At 59.4% G+C, this 12,256-nt stretch overlaps 1 long non-coding RNA gene across 1 annotated transcript; it reads right to left on the reverse strand.

Moving 5' to 3' along the window:
• Window positions 1-1,203: 1,203 nt before the first annotated feature.
• Window positions 1,204-11,879, reverse strand: LOC146407340 (uncharacterized). Its single transcript, XR_014842426.1, has 5 exons — window positions 11,657-11,879; window positions 7,488-10,083; window positions 6,446-7,380; window positions 4,559-4,751; window positions 1,204-1,774 (listed from the first exon to the last, which is right to left on the reverse strand). It is a non-coding gene; the product is annotated as an uncharacterized LOC146407340 (long non-coding RNA).
• Window positions 11,880-12,256: the final 377 nt, after the last annotated feature.

Here is a 12,256-nt window from a genome sequence, read left to right on the forward strand (position 1 = left end):
TCCGGCCCCCTATAACGCCCCGCCCCTCCTGCCCTCCCCTGCCCCTGCCCCTGCCCTTGCCCTCTGCGGCCACGCAGAGCCATAGCCCCACTTTGGGGTCACGATGCTCCAATAACCTGTATTTACATCTCTCCCAAAATTCTCCTTGTGTCCAGACTGCCCCTCTGTCAACTGCCCCTGTCACGCCTGTCCTTCCAGCTGGGCAGTCCTTGCCACACCCCCAGCCTGCAGCACACTCTGCCCACAAGGTCCCAACCCAGCCAGGCCGGCTGGTCAACAAGACCCAGAGAGAGGACGTGTTCTGGGTGCCTCCTCTGACCACAGGGTCCTGGGAGCCGCCTGGCCTCTCAGTGCCCCCAGGCCCTTGCTGTCCCCACTCCAGACAGCATTTCAGAAGCCCCACTGTCTGGCCTCCTTCCCAGGATGTCTGGGCCGGGGGGAGGGGGGTACCCCATCCCTGGGTGCCCCTGGGGACAATAGCCAGGAGTCCCCCCGGAACCTAGGGGCCTGCCTGAGAGAGGCCCCTGCTGAGGGCCTGGCGGGCCATCTCAGCTGCCCAGACCCACCTCCACCCACCTCGCCGGCAGGCCGCTCCCTGGATGTGAACCCAGAGGCCCTGAGAATCTTTGAGGAGTTTGTGGAGAGCAAGGGGCTGAGCAAAACGGAAATCGCCAGCCACCCACACATCAGTAACAGGGACGCCCCCCCCCCATTTCTCTGCAACCAGCGCCTCAGCCCCGGGGTCTGGGTGCACCTGTGAGGCTCTGAGCAACCTGTCTGCTTGTGCAGGTGCCTGTGTCTTAGGAGCACTTAGTAGGGGGGCCTACAGGACGTCACCGCCAGCCACCAGCTCTGGCCTGGGGAGCCACCCTGCCCTCCTCCAGCCAACGTCCAGCATGGTGGTGACACCCTGACCTTCCCCTGGAAAGCACGAGGCCTCCCTGGCACCCCAGCCCCCTGCATGGTCCCTTAAAGGACAAATCCTGTGTGATTCCACCTCCCTGAGGTCCCTAGAATGAAACCCAGAGAGACAGAAAGTTGACGCTGAGGCCGGGCTGGGGGAGGGGCGGGGGTGGGAGCGTTTAAAGGGGCCAGGGTTCGGTTTGGGAAGATGAGAAAATGCTTAACGCCACTTTAGAAAGGCTAGGATGGTGAAAGCGTGTCATGTGTATTTTCCCATAATAAAAAGGATTATTCCATGGGTAATTTTTCCTGGGAAAGTTGACATTTTTATATAGGGTTTCCTTATACAAAGTCTTGGGCTGTATCTTCACCAACCTGACGCAGAGCTGGCGACGGCGGATGATATCATTGCCAGATGCTGGGCATGGGGGGTTCCAGGACAGACGCGTGTGTGTGTGTAGGCACTTGCTCGGTGATTATGTTGGCATGTCACGTGGGGGGGGGTTATAGTGTGTACACACACACACACACACACATGCACACGCACACACACGTGTGCAACAAAATGTCAGCATTTAGAAGGCACATATCTGAAATCCACACAAATCTTTCCGTCTGGACGGGCTGACTTGCTGCGATGAAGCCCCCTCAGCTCTCGGGGGATCGCGGCCACGCAACCTAGAAAATGCACAATGAGCCAAACAACACTGTCTTCTGATCAGGACACAGGCTCGTGGTGGGCTGATGCTCGCAGGGCAAGGAAGGTCTAGGGAGAAGGCAGAGCCCCTCCGAAGGCTCGCAGGACAGGGGAGGGAGCAGCGCAGAGGAGGGTGGGAGCAGATGGAAGGGCCCCAGCCAGCACAGGGGCAACCTGAAAATGGGAGTAAATTTCAATGTCCCGTGGAAAATAAGGGACCACGTGTCCCGCCCCTCCCTGAGCCTCGAGCACTCACCCCGCCTCCCAGCATCCACAGGAGGCGGGCACCTCGCTCCAACCTGAAACCACCTCCCAGCCTTGACGTGGGACCTTCCATCTTCCTCAGCCACACCTGTTAGCGAACACGGCCACCCCCATTCCAGGCGACGTGGGACGGGGGCCGTCCCGCCCTCTTGCAGGGGACATGCTGCAGGGGTGGCTCCAGCGGGGTGGGCGCTGCAGCGGTGGTGTGGCAGAGCGAGAACAGGGCTAGTCTGGGAGCCGCCGGAGCTCAGAAACACAGGGCGAGAAGTTTCTGGCCCGTGACTCCATCCTCTCCGTGAACACTCTCTGGAGGTCACGTATGGATGATTCGAGGGGCTTTTTGCTTGTTTGTTTTGTTTTGCTTTGCATTTTAGGGCCACACCCCCGGCACACGGAGGTTCCCAGGCCAGGGCTTGAATTGCAACCACAGCCGCCGGCCTGCACCACAGCCACAGCAGCATGGGATCCGAGCCGCATCTGCGACCGACACCACAGCTCATGGCAACGCTGGATCCTTAACCCCCCGAGCGAGGCCAGGGATCGAACCCGCATCCTCATGGACACTCGTTGGATTCGTTTCTGCTGAGCCACAATGGGAACTCCTTGAGGACTTTTTTTAGTTAAAAAAAAATTTACACCATTTATGGCTAAGGATGTTAACCATTTGTCATGCATTGCAAAGGAAATAGCATGTATTTATGCCATCACTTCACTGTGGTGTTTGTATTTTGTGTATTAAAATAATAATAATTGTGTTGTGTTTAAAAAAAAAAAAAGGCTGCAGAAATTCCCAAATGCGTGGAGGAGAGAAGAGGGCAGAGTGGCCCTCTGGACCCAGCGCTCTGCTTCGACAGTGACCGGCGCCCCCGCCCGTCTCCTTCCCGGGGCGTCCTGGGACCCGGACAGCCTTCCCTCACCGTAGCTGGAATAAGATACATCTCTGCAGGTGTCTCCTCAACGGCGCGCCTCTCCCGCCCACACAAGCGAGGCAGGCCCGTCCCTGCCCCGGGGGTCGGCGGGGACCCCGGTCCACAGCCTCCTTGGGAGGGTCTCCAGGAGATTCCAGGGCACCCGAAAGGGTAAGGACCACTCCCTCAATGGTGGGGATGCCAAGACCGCATCCCTTCTGTCTCCTGGAGACGAACCCCAGCATCCTCTCTGCACCTGAAGCTTCCCTCGGGTAGCTGAGTGGTGGGGCCAGGGAAGGGCGCGGCTTTGCCCGTAAACCCTTCTTCATGGGGTCTGGAACTAGGGGCGTGTTATCGGAAGCACCGAAGGGAGGGGATTTAAGAGATCGATTGGGGTGAAGCAAGGACTGGACAGGTTTTCCTGCTGCTGAACAGGCGGAGCCACGGAGCCCAGGAAGGTCAGGAGAGCCCCGTTCGGCCGTCATCGTTTCAGATCCAGACCCAGGACGTGTTCCTGGTGCTGGCGGCCGGCCTGGACCCCCACCCGGACCCTTCCCACCCGGGACCTGCCAGGAACCATCCAGGCCCGGGGCCGCAGGGGCCCTTCCTGTTGGAGGGAATAACACCTCCTATTGTCCCAGGGAGGAAGTCACCCTGGGGGCCCGAGGATGAGCCATGGGGAATTCGGGGAACAGCATGGTGGGGGCAGGCAGGGGCTGGCCTGCAGGTTCTCGCCAGCCTTTCCATATAAAGCCCCGCGCCCCCTGCCCGGCCTTCCCTTCCGCTCTAGAGCTCAGAAGTGAGACCACAGCTATAGCCATGAGGTGTCCCCTGCTCGCCCTGGGCGTGGCCCTCGTGTGCGGCATCCAGGCCAGACCAGGGAGGACCTGGACACCCAAAAGTCGGAGGGTGGGGGGAGCTGCCAGGCGGGGGGCTGGGGAGCTGGGCTCTCCGAGACCCCAAAAGTCAGAGGGTGGGAGGTGAGGAACCATCTTCAGGGCAACGTGGGGCTTGTTTCCCAGGACCCAGGTGGTCCCTGGCAAGTCTCGTGATTTGGACTTTAAATCCACCCGGGTTAATAGAAGGTGTTATACCAAAAGTGTTAGGAATTCTACAGCCCAGTGTTGGCGCAGAGGGTCACGCAAAGCTCGCTGCTTCCCACCCAGTTCGACTCAGCCTGGCCCAGCTGGGTTGGGACGCAGAGCCCCCTGTGGGGCTGGGTCCCCTTCCCGCCCCCTCCCCAGGTGGCTGGGACGTGGCGCTCCATGGACATGGCAGCCGGCGACGTCTCCCTGCCGGATGCCGAGAGTGCCGTGGATAGCTGAGGCAATTTCCTCATTCTCTCCCGTTTATTTTGTATTTTCCCCCTAGTTTTTCAGTGGTGTCACGAATCAATTCCTTTTCATTCTCTTTGTTTACTAAAATTATTTGGGGGTAGCAGGTTCTCCTTGGAGCACTGCTTTACCTGGATCCCTCAGGTTCTAATAAGCCAGGTTTCCCTTTTAATTCCTAACACACTTCAATTTGTCTCTTTAACTCAAGAGAGTCACTGCAATGTTTATCTTCTTGCAGTCACAGGAAACACAGAACCCTCTAACTCATAGAGAAAGGAAGCTACAACTTTGATCATCCCAAAACAGGACTGGGAGTGTCAGAGAGCATCCCTCTGCCTGGCTCGTCCTCGGTGTGCCAAGTGGATGGATGCTGGGGACACCAGGGACATGTGTTCAAGACTCCAAGTCCCACCGCAAAGCCGTCATTTCCACCTGCAGCCTGGAGAACTCACCTCTTTCCTGCCTCACCCAGTTGTCAGGAGACCCAGCTGCCACCTCCGCTTCACTCGGGGTTTTGAGGAAGCCCCAGAGGGAGCCAAAAACCAAGGCAGCAGGACACAAAGATTCATTGTAAGGAAGCACATGAGGGTCTGCAGAATCTGGCAGGTGCTGAGCTCACCTGGGCTCAGGAGGATGGCGCCGCACCTGGAAAGAGGAAGAGTTGTCCTGTCCAAACCCACTTCTGGCTGACCATGGTAGCCTGGGCTCTGGGCCAACCCTGGTCACTAACAATGGTGTGTCTAGGTCAGGTGCTTGGCAAACTCTATCTCATTCTTGCCACCGGTGTGGGAGGCTGATTTGTAGGGATCAAAAGTGACAATGGACATGAAAGCACCTTGGAAGGTCAGAGGGATCATGAGAATGAGAAGCTAAATGGCCCATCCACTGCAATGGGCCATTCTTTGCAATGAGGAAGCCGTCCATGTACCCATCTATGCATCCATCCACCGACCCATCCACTCATCCATCCATCCACCCATCCACCTACCCACCCATCCACCCATCCATCCATCCATCCATCCACCCATCCACCCATCCACCCATCCATCCATCCATCCATCCACCCATCCACCCATCCACCCATCCATCCATCCACCCATCCACCTACCCACCCATCCACCCATCCATCCATCCACCCATCCACCTACCCACCCATCCACCCATCCATCCATCCATCCATCCACCCATCCACCCATCCACCCATCCACCGACCCATCCATCCATCCATCCATCCACCCATCCATCATCCATCCATCCATCCATCCATCCATCCATCCACCCATCCACCGACCCATCCATCCATCCATCCATCCACCCATCCATCATCCATCCATCCATCCATCCATCCATCCATCCACCCACCCATCCACCCATCCATCCATCCACCCATCCACCTACCCACCCATCCACCCATCCATCCATCCATCCATCCACCCATCCACCCATCCACCCATCCACCGACCCATCCATCCATCCATCCATCCACCCATCCATCATCCATCCATCCATCCATCCATCCATCCACCCACCCATCCACCCATCCATCCATCCACCCATCCACCTACCCACCCATCCACCCATCCATCCATCCATCCATCCACCCATCCACCCACCCATCCATCCATCCATCCATCCACCCACCCATCCACCCATCCATCCATCCACCCATCCACCTACCCACCCATCCATCCATCCATCCATCCACCCATCCACCCACCCATCCATCCATCCACCCATCTATCCATCCATTCATCTACCGCCTACCTATCCCTCATTCCTCTTCGCAAACACCACTTATTGTGCAGTGTGCCCTGTTTTCGCAATCTCTGCTGTCTCCACTCTGCCTCAGCAGAGCCCTTGAATAGTCACCCCTGGGTTGAATGCTATAGAGGTTTCCTGGGCAACCAATAGGGACTACAAGGAACTTTCAAAATGCAAAACCCATCATGTCTGCTACTCAAATTTGGATCAAAATGGTGTTATTGTTAAAGTACAGAGCAAGGCATTCGGCCATATAAAAACAATGAGCCCTCTTTAGATTCAGAAATTGTTACTTCCATGGACCCCGGGAGAAAAACCAGCCGAGGTTCCACCCCCCCCCCCTTCCCCTCTCTTATAGGATCGCACTGCAGCAGGAGGAGCGTGTGGCAACACCAGGGGTGGGGGGGGGTCTCTGTGGCTGGGAAGCCCCTTTTAGACAAAGCTGAGCAGTGTCTGGGCCTGCCGCTGGGCCCCGAGGGGGCGGGATAGACCCCTCAGACCTGGTCAGAACTGGGGGGAGATTGTCAGCGGCACTGAGTCGGCAGGACTCTCGGCACGTCTCAGGGGTTTTCACGCACCTTCTGGTTGGAACCACCTCCCAGCCAGTGGGTGGGAGACAGGCGGCCAGGCCGTGCCCTGTGTCCAGGGGTCGGGATTTGCCGCTGCTTGGCTTGGGAGGACACTGGCCAGTCTAAAGCTTAGAGGATCCAGGGACAGCGAGGGAAGAAGGGCAGCTCCGGGACCCTGGGAGGAGATGACAGTCGCCCCACCATTGTCCCAACATCTCCGCCTCCCGCCTGGTTTGCGGCGACCAGGATGCATGTGGAGGGGGTATGGGTGCTCAGAGCCTCCACTGGGGGCTCCACACCTCGACCTCGGCCTCCGCATCCGGGGGCTGACCCTCGGACACTTTGATCCTGTTTCTGTCACGCGGCCATGGCGGGTGGGGAGGAAGCAGGAAGTTTGGGAGAAAACAAGCAGCGATCCCGCAGGAGCCCGCCCTCGAGGTCAAGGCCAAGGCCATCCGCTGCAGGGGAGCTACACTGGCCCACGCAGCCTTGACCTCCGTCCTAAGATGAGGGTCAGTGTTTAGGAAGTGCGGTGACAGTCTCAGCAAACACTCCCTTCTTGCAGCCTTGGCTGAATTGGGTGCCCAGCCGAGGAGACCCCCCCGCCCGTGCCAGCTGGGGGCACAGAAAGCCCCTGCACCTTGCTTTTCAGGCCTGGGGGGCTGGAGGTCCCTCCTCACCCAGACAGAGAGGCCCCCACCACCCTCGGTTCCCCTTTCCCACTCTCCCCATCAGCTGCATGGAGCCCCGGGCCGTGAGTCGGCAGGACCACCATGCCGGTCCATCTCGGCCGGGCAACACCTCTGGACCCCGAATATCAGCTCCGGGTCAAGGCTGGTCCCACAAGGACCTGCACAGCCACGGACCACATGCAAGAGCCTGTGGGCCAGTCGCCGGCTCCGGGGATGTCTTTGCCGGCTCCTCCTGTGCCACGTCCGGGGGTCCTGCGCGGAGATGACAGAGCAGAGAAGGGCAGGTCACGTGACCCCAGGAAGCAGAACAGCAAGAATGGGGGCTTCTGGAAGCTGGCAGGGGGCCCACCCTTCCACACCTCGAATTCCCCCGGGAGACCACCTAGCGTCTCTGACGTCCAGAGCGTAAGAACATGTCATTTTAATCCACGGACGGGAACCGCCCAGGGCTGCTGGCGTGAATTTTCTCAGACCAGGGGTTTCAAACGACACGTTCATCCTCGGTCCTGGGTCAGAAGCCTGACGCCAGGTGTGGGAAGGGCGGGGCCCTCCTGGAGGCTCCGGGCCGGTGGGGCCCCACCTCTGCTTTTGGATGGGGGCCCAAAGGCCCTTTCCCAGGAGCTCCAGGAGGGGCCCATCTCGAGACTCGGACCCCTGGGTCCTCAATCCTGCCTGCGGCCCCTCCGCAGCCTCGCCCCACGCCCCCTCCGTGCTTACAAGCTCGGCCTGCCCGCATCCCCCTCGGCCTCAGCCCCCAGCCCACATCACTTCTCTGCCTGGACTGGCCGCCCCCACCCCCCATCTCCCCAGATAAGCCTTCCGGCCGGCTCCTCTGCTTCTAGCTTCTGGGGGTGACTCTCACTTGGTGGGGGGGCAGGGGACACGCTGCTTGACTGACTGTCCCCGCGCATCCCGAAGCAGACCCTGCCCACAGGAGATCCCGACAGGCCAGGGAGGGGAGGGGCTGCCACACTTGGGTCACCTAGACCGGCCTGAGGGGGCACTGGGAAGGGGGGCAAGGGCGGTGGGGGTCAGGGCGGAGCGGCCTGGGCACCCTTGAGGAAGGAGCTGGAGAGCTGGCGCTGCGTCCCTGGTAGATGCCGCCCCCCCCCCCCGAACCTTCTCTGAGAGGCCCGCCCTTCCCAAGGGGGATCACACGGAAGCCAGATGGGGTGGGCCCTCCTGCAGCACCTTCCGGCGATGGGCACAAGGCCAGCCCAGGGTGCACAGGCTTGGACCTCTGCTCAGGGAACCGCTCACGCAGGGGACTGGTCCGCAGTGTGAAAATGTAGGCCTCTTGTGTGGGGCCGATGGCCACTGGCTGGCACCGTGTCCCCAGCTCCTGGCTGGCATAGGACTTTCCAGGCCCTGGCTGACTCCCGTGCCTGCCCTCTAGGACACGGCTGTCCTCAGTGCTGGCTCGGACCTGTCCTTATCTGAGAGCCCAACCCAGGAGGTGTTCCTGGCCGCTGGTGGCCAGCCCGGACCCAAACCCCAAACCCGTCCTGTCTGGAGCTGTCCAGGCCCAGTGCACACGGGGGACCTTCCTGCTGGGACCTGGAGGGACGTCAGTGACACCGTCCCTGAAAGATGGCCTCGTGATGGAAGAGGAGGGCCACGTGCCCCCCCAGGATGAGCCACAGGGGATTCGGGGAACAGAGCGGCGGGGTCCCAGAACGGGCTGGCTGGCAGGCCCTCGCCAGCCCTCTTCCCATATAAGGCACCCTGCCTGAGTCCTTCCTGGCCCATGCGCGTGGGATGGGGGCCTGGGCAGCTCAGAGAGTGACCAACAGGGGCCAGGAAAGCGGTGTCCACTCCACATTCAGCCCTGAGCCCCCCTGGGGGCCCAGTGGACGCCTCGTCCGTGCGGGGTGTGGGCACAGCCACCTCTCACTGTTTCTCCACTGTCGTCTTCGTGGGGCTGGCAGGGCAGCCTGCCCTGAACATGGGTCGTTTTCACTTACATTTCTTGAAAAAGAAGGTCTCTGGAGCCTTCTTGGCACCTCCCGCCTTCCCACCCTCCCAGGAGGTGGGGGTGTTGGAGCTCCAGGGTGGGGAGGGGGCCGAAGCCTGCTGGGGGGTGGGGGGCGACCTGCAGGGGCCTGGGGTTGTGCAGGGCCACCGCTGTCCGAGCTCAGGATCCCTGCAGGGGCGGGGCTGCAGGGCCAACCCGCCCCCCAAGAGCAAGAAAGGCATTTCCGCTTCTGCAGCCCCCCCCAAACCCTCACAGGGCTGAGTGCTTTCACTCTGTCCCTGGCAAGACCCTGGGCCACACAGAGGGGACAGCTCTGTGTCCACACACCCGGCCATTCAGCTCCAGGGCCGGTCTCCAACCTGACACCGAAACCCTCCAAAGGGGGAGAGGCCCAGGTCCAGCTCCGCGGATGAAAATGACAGAGAGGAGGGCAGGGCAGGGCCTGGCCACCGGGTGGAGACCGCTGAGGACAGCACGCATCCCGGCTGTGCGCTGGCCGAGAGCACGGGCTGCAGGGAAGCCCGCTGTCGCCTCTCCCGCTGTGAGATGGAGAGAGCAGAGGGAGGGACCCCAGGCGGCGTGGGCGAGGACGGGAGGAGGAAACGTGCGTCCTGCCCCCACAGCAGCGTCCACGCGGGAAGTCCCTGGCCACCGCCCACTGCCAGCGTGGCAACCCCAACACCCAGGCCTGTTAGCCACCATCACCACCATCGCCGCCCCCAGCGAGGCTCAGTCTCCCCCGACGTCAGGGCCAGCCAGGGGGCTTGTGACAGCTCCCAGTGGGTGCCCCCCCCAGCCCCCACTCCCACCCCCGGCCAGCAGCATAGTCAATTGGGAGCAAGGGCAGCCGACTGCGGGGCAGCTGAGCAGACGGCTTCCAAAGGAGACCTTGGGCCGCGGCTCTTCCACTCGGAACAAGACGGCGAAAGCTGCTCCTCCCTGCGAGGCACTTATACACCCTGGAAAGAACACAGGCGACCCTGGAAAGAACACAGACGGCGGCACAAGGAGAACTCTGAGGAGTTCCCGCCATGGCGAAGGGGTTAAGCATCCTTGTTGCAGTGGCCCTGGTTACAGCTGTGGTGCAGGTTTGATCCCAGGCCCAGAAATTCCACATGCTATGGGTGTGGCCAAAAAAAAAAAAACAAGAGTCAGCCAGAGTTCTCGTTCTGGAGCAGTGGGTTAAGACTCCAACTGCAGGAGTTCCTGTCATGGCACAGCAGTTAACAACTCCAACTAGTAACCATGAGGTTGAGGGTTCAATTCCTGGCCTCACTCAGTGGGTTAAGGATCCGGCGTTGCTGTGAGCTGTGGTGTAGGTTGTAGACAAGGCTTACATCTGACTGTGGCTGTGGCAGTGGTGTAGGCTGGTGGCTAGAGCTCCGATTTGACCCCTAGACTGGGAACCTCCATATGCTGTGAGGGCAGCCCTAAAAAGCAAAATGAAAGAAAAGAAAATAAAAGAAAAGAAAATGAAATAAAATAAAATGAAATGAAATGAAATAAAATGTAAATCCACCTGCAGTGGCTCAGGTTGCCGTAGAGGCAAGGGTTTGATCCCAGCCCAGGTTAGTGGGTGAAAGTATCTGGCATTGCTGCAGCTTAGGCATAGGTCTCAGCTGTGGTCCAGATTCAGTTCAATCCCCAGCTGCACCAGGAACTTCCATAGGCCTCGAGTGTGGCCATTAAATTAAAAAAAAAAAAAGTTTTTAATAAAAATTTTTTAAAAAGGAGAACTCTGGAGTTCCCGTCGTGGCGCAGTGGTTAACGAATCCGACTAGGAACCATGAGGTTGCGGGTTCGGTCCCTGCCCTTGCTCAGTGGGTTAACAATCTAGCGTTGCCGTGAGCTGTGGTGTAGGTTGCAGACGTGGCTCGGATCCCGCGTTGCTGTGGCTCTGGTGTAGGCCAGTGGCTACAGCTCCGATTAGACCCTAGCCTGGGAACCTCCATATGCCGCAGGAGCGGCCCAAGAAATAGCAACAACAACAACAAAAAAAAAAAAAAAAAAAAGGAGAACTCTGAAAAGTGGTAGGAGGAAGGCCGAGGGGTTTGGGACCCCCTGGGGACAGCACAGCACAGGGCGCCTTATACCCACCCCCGCCCCCCGCATGCAGCACCAGCAGGCACAGTGGGGGGCACCAGGAGAGCAGCAGGGAGACCACATGCTCAGTAAAAGCCCTAAGGAGCACCGGGGTCTCCCAACATAACAAGCGAAATGTCAAGGAGGGGGAGTTCCCACTGTGGCCAACAGGAAGGGCAGTGTCTCTGCAGCCCTGGGACGCAGGTTCGAGCCCTGGCCCAGCACCGTGGGTTAAAGGATCCGGCACTGCCTCCGCTGCAATGTAGGTCGCAACGGTGGCTCAGCTCTGACCTCTGGCCCCGGAACTCCATATGCCACAGGGCAGCCAAAAAAGAAAAAAGGAAAGGAAAGGAAGCAGGAATGGTCACGGAACAGGCCCTAAAGTATGGTTCCGAGCAAAGAAAATCACGGCCAAGAGACATCCGTGAAGATAAACGGATCACCCACCAGGAGCCCAGAGACACGTCTTACCAGACGGCGGTGGGTTCAAAGGCTGTGACTAAAGAAGAGCCCAGAGCAGGTGGAGCCAGGTGTGTGGGGGGGGCGTCCTCGCCCCTCAGGTGCTCAGTCCCCCACCCCACGTGTTCTCCAGCTCGGAAGCTCACTACGCCCTGTCCTTCTGGGTGTTGCGGCGGCTTCACCACACAGGCAGGATTGATTAAACCACTGCCCATCGGGGACTGGACTCGCTCTCCAGCCCCTCCCCCTTCCCAGAAGTCGGAGGCGAGGCCAAAGTCCCAGCTCTTTAGGCGCGAGGTTGGTTTCCTTAGCAACCAGCCCCATCCTCAGGGGTTTCCTCGTCGTCTCCTCAACATAATCTCGGGGCAGTTGAAAGGGGCGTGTGAGGGCATCAGGACACCGGTGTCGCCTTGGCAAATTCCCAAGAAACTGGGCCGAAGCACACATACATACGTAGTATCATAAATCACAACACCAAGCCTTCCCTCCACAATTTTCTCATTTCCTGCGTCTGTCTGTTCCATTTCCAGCTTACCCAACTGGGTCTACCATCTCAGTGCTGCGGCTGCTCTCTAGCCATCTCCTGCAGAGCTTGTTACTTTCAGTGACAAA

Source organism: Sus scrofa, chromosome 1, assembly GCF_054392235.1.
Source record: "Sus scrofa isolate SSC_HxYL_T2T_F1_AM1 chromosome 1, Sscrofa_HxYL_maternal_Yorkshire_Landrace_v2.0, whole genome shotgun sequence".
NCBI lineage: Eukaryota > Metazoa > Chordata > Mammalia > Artiodactyla > Suidae > Sus > Sus scrofa.